This window comes from Artibeus jamaicensis, unplaced genomic scaffold (assembly GCF_021234435.1).
Source record: "Artibeus jamaicensis isolate MK-2021 breed Jamaican fruit bat unplaced genomic scaffold, CSHL_Jam_final contig_685, whole genome shotgun sequence".
NCBI lineage: Eukaryota > Metazoa > Chordata > Mammalia > Chiroptera > Phyllostomidae > Artibeus > Artibeus jamaicensis.
In genome coordinates, this window is record NW_026521924.1 from 11,395,807 (window position 1) to 11,403,753 (window position 7,947).

The 7,947-nt window shown below is 39.4% G+C and overlaps 1 pseudogene; it reads left to right on the forward strand.

Annotated features, from left to right (window-relative positions):
* The first annotated feature begins 7,180 nt into the window (after positions 1-7,180).
* Positions 7,181-7,406, forward strand: LOC119051140 (cytochrome c oxidase subunit NDUFA4-like; annotated as a pseudogene).
* Positions 7,407-7,947: the final 541 nt, after the last annotated feature.

Sequence of the window (7,947 nt, forward strand, 5' to 3'; positions counted from 1 at the left end):
CCGGCAGGTGGAGCTACTGCTTCTCTCCAGGCTGATGTTGCATGGAAGGGAGTACTCTGCCCAGGAAAGATGGTTTCTGCAGTATGGGGAATGACTGAGCACAGGGATTCTGACGGCTGACTTTCAGCTTACTCCCCAGAGCCACCAGCCCCAGACTCTCCTCACGTGTCTCTTGTCCACTCTGCCCTCTCTCTGCTGGGGTCTAGGGAAAGTGTCTGCCAATAGGTTTTGATATGAATTGTTCTCTTCATTGCTTTCTGGATAGGTCCTAATGGTTCTTTTGATATCCTTGAATATCTAGAATTGGTTCCTTAATTTCTAAGTGGTAAAGTTTTTGGTTACTTAATTATTTATTGGTAATTTTATTGAATTATGATTAGAAAATGTAGCCAAATATATGATTAGTTTGTACAAATGTCATATAAAATATGCATATGCTAGGTGACTTATGGTCAGGATGGAGGCGTAGGCAGACATGGCTCACCTCCTCACACAACCACAACAAAATCACACCTAAAATATAGAACAACCATCACACAGAACTGACAGAAATCTAGTTGAATGGAAGTCTGAAAACTACAGAATTAAAGAAACCACATCCATTCATACTGGTAGGAGGGGTGCAGATGAGGAACTGGCTGGTCATACATCTACATGTGGTAGATAAAAATTTGGGTTGGATATCTTGGGAATGAAGAGTTCCAGCCCCACACCAGGCCCTCCAGCCCAGGGTTCTAGTGCCAGGAAAATAAGTTCCCACAACTTCTCACTGCAACAAGCAGCGGGGATCAAGTTGGTGGAAGAAACTCTGGACCCCCAAGCACTTCCTCTTAAAGAACCCACAGATGGACTCACCTACTCAGACTCATTCCCTCTGGGTTCTGGTGCTGGGGAGGTGGCTTGAAGGGTATACCAGTGGCATGCATGGGAAGGCTGAAGTGTACAGCATCAAGGCAAGCAGAGGCCTTTGGGCCCTCCTCCTTCAAAGCTGGTAGACTGGTGCCATATCTAAGATTCCACCAACCTGGCTAACACTGTTTGACCTGCATTGGAGATCCCCAGAGATTCCACCACACCAAGCTAAATGTGCTTTTCCATATGAATGGATGGTCTTGGCTCATGCTTCACAACTTCCGAAATCCTCTCAGATAAGCAACAGCTGGCCTCAGTGAGCCCCAGGACTGAACTAGCTCCTAGATTCACAAGTTGGCTTCTTCTGGAAATTTCCATGCCCAGCGCAAGTTGCAGCCATCTCAGATTACTTTGCAACTTAGAAAGAGTGGCCCTGGAAAAAACACAGGTGGGGGCTGATCTTGGCCTGCACCACCTGGGAAACCCCAAGGCCAGTGCACCCAGTGGACAGCTACAGACCACCTCAGAGAACTACCACTCTGCCCCTGCACAGCTGATCCTCCACTGAAGGGAGAAGCTGGTGGTAAGTGGTCATAGCCGATTCTTGCAGCTGACTGGCCTGGGTAAATCCCTCCCATTGATCTGCCAATAGCAACCAAGGCCCAACTGCAAGAGGAGGGTGTACTCAGCCCACATGAAGGATGCACCTCAAGTACACATCTTGGGTGATAAGAGGCGATGCTACTGGGTCCTAAAGGACACTTACTACACTAGTACAAGCTACCAAGACAGGGAGTCATAGCATCTCTACCTAATACATAGAAACAAACACAGAGAGCTTGCCAAAACAAGGAGACAAAGAAACATGGCCCAAATAAAAGGGTAGATCAAAACTAGAAAAGGAGCTAAAGGAAATGGAGATAAGCAATCTATCAGATGCAGATTTCAAAACACTTTATAAGGACGCTCAAGGAACTTAGTGAGGATCTTAAGAGCATAAAAAAGATCCAGCAGAAACAAAGGATATACTGATTGAAATAAAGAGCAATTTGCAGGGAAACAACAGTGGAGTGGATGAAGCTGAGAATCAAATCAATAATTTGGAACAGAAGGAAGCAAAAAACAACCAATCTGAACAAGAAGAAAAGAGAATCCAGAAAAAATAAAAAATGAGAATAGTGTAAGCAGCCTGTAGGACAACTTTAAGCCATCCAACATTCACTTCATAGGGTTGCCCGAAGGAATGGAGAAAGGGAAAGAAATTAAAAATTTATTTGAAAAAAATAATGAAAGAAAACTTCCCCAATTGGGTGAAGGAAATAGTCATGCAAGTCTAGGAAGCAGAGAGTCCCAAACAAGATATGTAAAATGCCAAAGGTTAAAAATAAAGAGAGGGGAGGGTTAGTGTGGGAGAATGGGTGAGAGGTGAGGGGAATTAAGTACAAATAGGTAGTTACAGAATAGCCATGGGGATGTAAAGTATAGTCTAGGAAATGGAAGAGCCAAATAACTTATACACATGACCTATGGACATGAACAGGAGGGACAGGATTGTCTGAGGGAGTGGGGGTGGGTGGGTGCAGGGGAGCAATGGGGGGAGGAAATCAGGGCAATTGTAATAACATAATCAATAAAATATAATTAAAATATTATATACATTCTACTTAAAGGATTTAAGTATGTTGATTGTATTACATAGTTTCTCTGTCACCTTTATTTTATCTTTATTAGACATGTCAAAAAAGTTGTGTTTACATCTTTGACAATAAACTTAAAAAAAATCCTCACCCAAGTATATGCTTATTTATTTTAGAGAGAAGGGGGAAGGGAGGGAGAGAAACATTGATGTGAGAAAAACATCCATTGGTAGCCTCTCATAGGTGCCCTGACTAGGGACTAAACCTACCATCTTTCAGTTTATGGGATGATGCTCCAATCAACTTAGACACACTGGCCAGGGCTGTTACGATAAATTTTTAAATGGAATTATCCTTTCATTTACAATACTTCCTGCTCTTTATGTTTTGTTTCTTGTTTGGTGCTTATATATTTATAGCTGTTATATCTTTTCTATGAACTTTTATCATGATGACCCTCCCTATCCTTTTTAAAAACAAGTTCTTTTTTTACATGTTTATAGCTGTTATATGTTGGAATCATACTTTATTCCTTTTAAATGCTGAAGAGTAGCCAATTATTTAACTTGTCTATCAGCTGTCTGTAGACATTTGGGTTGTTTCCAGTTTGGGGCTATTATAAATAAAGCTGTGAAGAACTGTTTTGCACACATCTTTGTACAACAAAACAAACAAGCAAGCAAAAAATAACCAAATAACCAAATTGAAATAAAGAACAAACTGACAGTAACCAGAAGGGAGCGGGGAGAAGGGTAATGGGGGAAAATAAGGGGAGGGTCATCAAGGAACAAGTATAAAGGATACGTGGACAAATCCAAAGCAGGTAGGATGGAGGGTGGGATTGGGGGGGGAATGGAGACAACTGTACTTGAACAACAAGAAAAAAAATATGGATTTCTCTTGAATGAATACCTAGGAGGACAATGGCTGGATTATATGATAAATGTATGCTGAACCTTTTAAGGAACTGAAAAAATTCTTCTACAAATTGGATGTTTGTTCATTTCCAGTAGCAGGGGATGAGCGTTCCAGTTCCTGCACATCTTCACCGACACTTGGTACAGCCCATCCCTAACCACTCCAGTGGGAGGGGCTCTAATCTCATTGTGCTTCTAACAACTAATGATGTGAAGCAACTTCTTTTTTTTTCTTTTAAAATTTGTTTCTTTTTTAGTTCTTTTAATTTAAAATTTGATGTTGTTTAATATAAAAATTATCAAACTTACCTTATTATTATTAGTAGTAGTAGTATTTGTATCTAATCAGCATCTCTACACACCCTTTTGCTGTTATTCTTTATCATTACATATACTGTATTACCATATACTATATATAATCATATATAATCATATACTCTTTTCTGTATACAGTATGTAACTAGCTTTTATATTTTAACTCTGCTTGACATTTCTGTCTTTTATGGAGATAATTTATTCTATTGGAACTTATTGTATTTGCTGATCATCTTGATTATATTCCTTTTTCATTTTACTTATTACTTGCTTTAATTTGTTGTGTCTGCTTTACCTTTTTAAAGGTGACTATTTAACTATATATATATTTTTCAGTTACAGTTTACATTCAATATTATTCTGTATTAGTTTCAGGTATACAGCATAGTGGTTAAACAATCATATACTTTACAAAGTGTCCCCCCCATATTTTCAGTACCCACCTGGCACCACACATAATTATCACAATAATTTACTATATTTCCTATGCTGTACTTTACATTCCCATGATTATGTTGTAACTACCAATCTGTACTTCTCAATCCCTTCACCTTTTTCACCCAGTCCCTCAACCTCCTCCCCTCTGGCAACCATCAGTCTGTTTTCTGTATCTCTAAGTCTGTTTCTGTTTTGTCTGTTTGTTTATATTGTTGTTTAGATTCCACATATAAGCGAGATCACATTCTATGACCAACTTCTTTCACTTAGCATAATACCCTCTAGGTCTATCCATGTTGTCTCAAATGGTAAGATTTAATTTTTTTCTGGCCAAGTAATATTCCACTGTATATGTGTACCACAGCCTTTTTATCCACTCATGTATTAATGGACATTTAGGTTGCTTCCACAGCTAAGCTATTGTAAATAATGCTAAAATAAATGTAGGGGTGCATATATTCTTTCAAATTAATGTTTTGGGTTTCTTTAGACATATATCCAGAAGGGGAAACATTGAGTCATAAGAGTTTCCATTCTTAATTTTTGGAGAAGCCTCCATACCATTTTCCATAGTGGCTGTACCAATCCGCACTCCCACCTGTATAGTGCGTGAGAGCTCCCTTTTCTTCACATCTTCATTAACACTTGTTTGTTGATTCATTGATGACAGCCACTCTGACAGGTGTGAGGCGGTGTCTCATTCTGGCTTTATTCGTTTTTTTAATTGTGTCATTGTGGTTTTAATTTGCATTTCTCTGATGATTAGTGACATTGACCATTTTTCACATATCTTTTGGCCATTTCTATGTCTTCTTTGGAGAAATGTCTGTTTAGATCTTTTGTCCATTTTTCAATTGAAGTGTTTGTTTTTTGAGATTGAGTTTATGAGTTCTTTATAAATTTGGATACTAATCTCTTATCCTATGTATTATGGGCAAATATATTCTCCCATTCAGTGGGTTGTCTTTTTATTTTGTTGATGGTTTATCTAACCTTTTAAAAATGCTTGTTAATTTGATATAAAATTGTTTCATTTTCTTCTTCTATCTCCCCCTTCTCTGCCAATTAGATAGGGAATATCACTGACTTTTCCCCAGATTTCATAATTTAAAAATATAATTATATTGTGAAAACAGGACACCAACCACTCCTCTCACTACTCTGTCCTCTTTCTTCAATAAGTTGAGACAAATATACTTTCATTTCCCTATCTCTCCCCAGATGAGACATTTAGAAAGATTTCACATCTGAACACCCACCTGTAGCTCTATAACTCCTATGTTTTGCACAGATAGTTAATATTCTTCATACCAGATGATAGGTGGGTTTCTTTTGCAAAGTCTCCTTTATTTAAAAATGTTTACTTGGTGTTTATGCTCTGTAATTTCACACAGTGTTTTATTCTGTTACATTTAACAGTGTGCATTTTGAAAAGTCCACTGCTCACCACTGTCTCTTCTTTTCTTCAACTTCTCTCAACTCAGAATTTGTACTCTCTCCCAGAATCCCCAGGGGGATCGAGTCTAGTTGCTGACAGCGGTAACCTGTTACACATGCCCCATGTCGGCGTCCTTCATTTCCCCACTTCCTACCTCCCAGCTAAGCAACTTGCACTTGAATCTATGTCTTGGGGTCCTCAGTGGAGGGAACCCAAGTTGACACCCATCCACCCATGATTATCACTGAACTTAACAGGTGCCCCTCCTAGAGGCGTGAAAATTGGGAATTCCACAGTACTCTGAAGCTTCTACAAATAATTTTCCCAAACCAAGCAAACAATAACAACAACCATTTTCCAAGCAGAATTCAACAATTCCTGTAAGCCTCCCTGAACTTCAAGTGAGAATTTCCTCTCATGTGACAATATGGTACCCTTTGTACTTAGATGGGTACTTAGTTAGATGGGGTCTGATGTCTTTTGGGGTTTGTGTCACGTGTGGGGCTGAAGGAAAGAGGGCAGATTTCTCATGGAGTCACAGAGTATAGCCACAATCAAAGCCTTTGATAAGCCAATAACTGGCCATTCTAACCCTTACCCAGACCTTGTGTCCAAGTTCCAGACCCGAAAGCCAGCTGCTTATTTGACATCACCATATGATGTCTCCCAAACTGAAGGCATCCCCTTCTCTCTCCATGAAATATACCTCTGCTCCAGCCCATTGCACTCACTCATGATTCCTCCTACTCTGTCACTCCCATATCCAATCTATTACCCAGCCCTGTGGGTCCTGCCTTACACCATCTCCTGAATTTCTCCTTTTCTCTGCACATCCACTGTTAAACGTCGTCACACTGATTAGTATCACTAAGTGTTACCACTGGTAATACTGAGAAGTGATCACATCACTTTTCTCAATTCTTCACCCACCTGGAGTTCATACCCTTTGACATATGACTCTTCCCACTAGAGGAAGGGTATATTTCCCTATGTCTTAGGGCTCAGTCATGTGACCTACTTTAGCCAATGGGATGTATTGAAGACTTGAAATGTGGTGGTGTGGGCAGGCTTCCTCTCTTGTGCCTCATCTATCACCATGAGAAGAACATTCCCTGCTAGCCCACTGGTCTCTGGAAGATGAGGGAATGTAGAGTAGTGCTTAATTTTTGCAGCATGAAGTGGGGCTATCCCAACTGTCACCACACATAAGTGTTTTCAACCCTGAGTTTGAGGGCTGTTTGTTACATGACAATATTGTGGCAATAGCTGACTAATACACATCTGTACTCCATGTGATTACAATTTTGATCACAATAACCTCAATTCTCATAATAGCCTCTTAGCTGGTTTATATATTTTCATCTTACCCCTTGCTAATCCAGTCTCTAAACAATAGCCACTGTGATATTTTTATTTATAAATCAGATCACATCTTTTCCTAGTTTAAAAGCCTTCAATGGCAAAGGAGGTCCTGGGCGACTGGATGTCCACTCATCCTTGGTGCAGAGACTACCTGGTCCTGGGCCTTGCTGTTTGTTTTTTTTTTTTTCTCTGCTTCTAGACCTGAGCTCTCTGCTGCAACCATGCTTCTCCAGATCCTCTGTCAGGCCAAGAACCATCCAAGCTTGATCCCCCTCTTTGGAGCACTGCTAGTATATCTTGTGTCTGGCATCTGTCCCAACAGATGTCTGTTGGGACAAAAAGAATAACCCAGAACTCTGGAATAAACTGGATCCCAGCGATCAGTACAAGTTCTACTCAGTGAATGTAAATTACAGAAAACTGAAGAAAGAAGGTCTAGACTTTTAAATAAATGTTTCTCAATAAAGCTGCTTAGAATAAAGGTCTTCTGGAAGCCATTCCCACAATTTTCCACTTAACCAGGATATATTTCCTCTCCAAATGCATGAAATCATGTGGTACATTGTGTTGGAGTTTACACTAATTAATAAGTAAATAAAATTTAAAAATCTTCAGTGATATCCCAAAGCAATTTTTTTCAAAGATTAAGTAAAGCACTTTTAATTAAAAGGTTTAATTAGGGTTTAAGTGTGCAGATCACAAAATGATAAACAAAAGACAGATGTGTTTATCAAGTATGGAAGGAATGCAGTAAAAATTGAGACTGAAGAAATCTTATACTACCACTTCTACAAATACAGTTTTTAAAAACAGCATTCAGAAACAATGCTGTTTATTTGAGTGCATTTGGAGTATTAAACAAAACCAGCATTTGAGAAAGCTCTCAATTTATGTTACACCCAGGTCTCTAAGACTCTATGGGAGCTTGTACCGTGTCAACTCAGCTAAGCTGGAATTATACTTCCCAGAATTCCCTTCACTGTAGAGG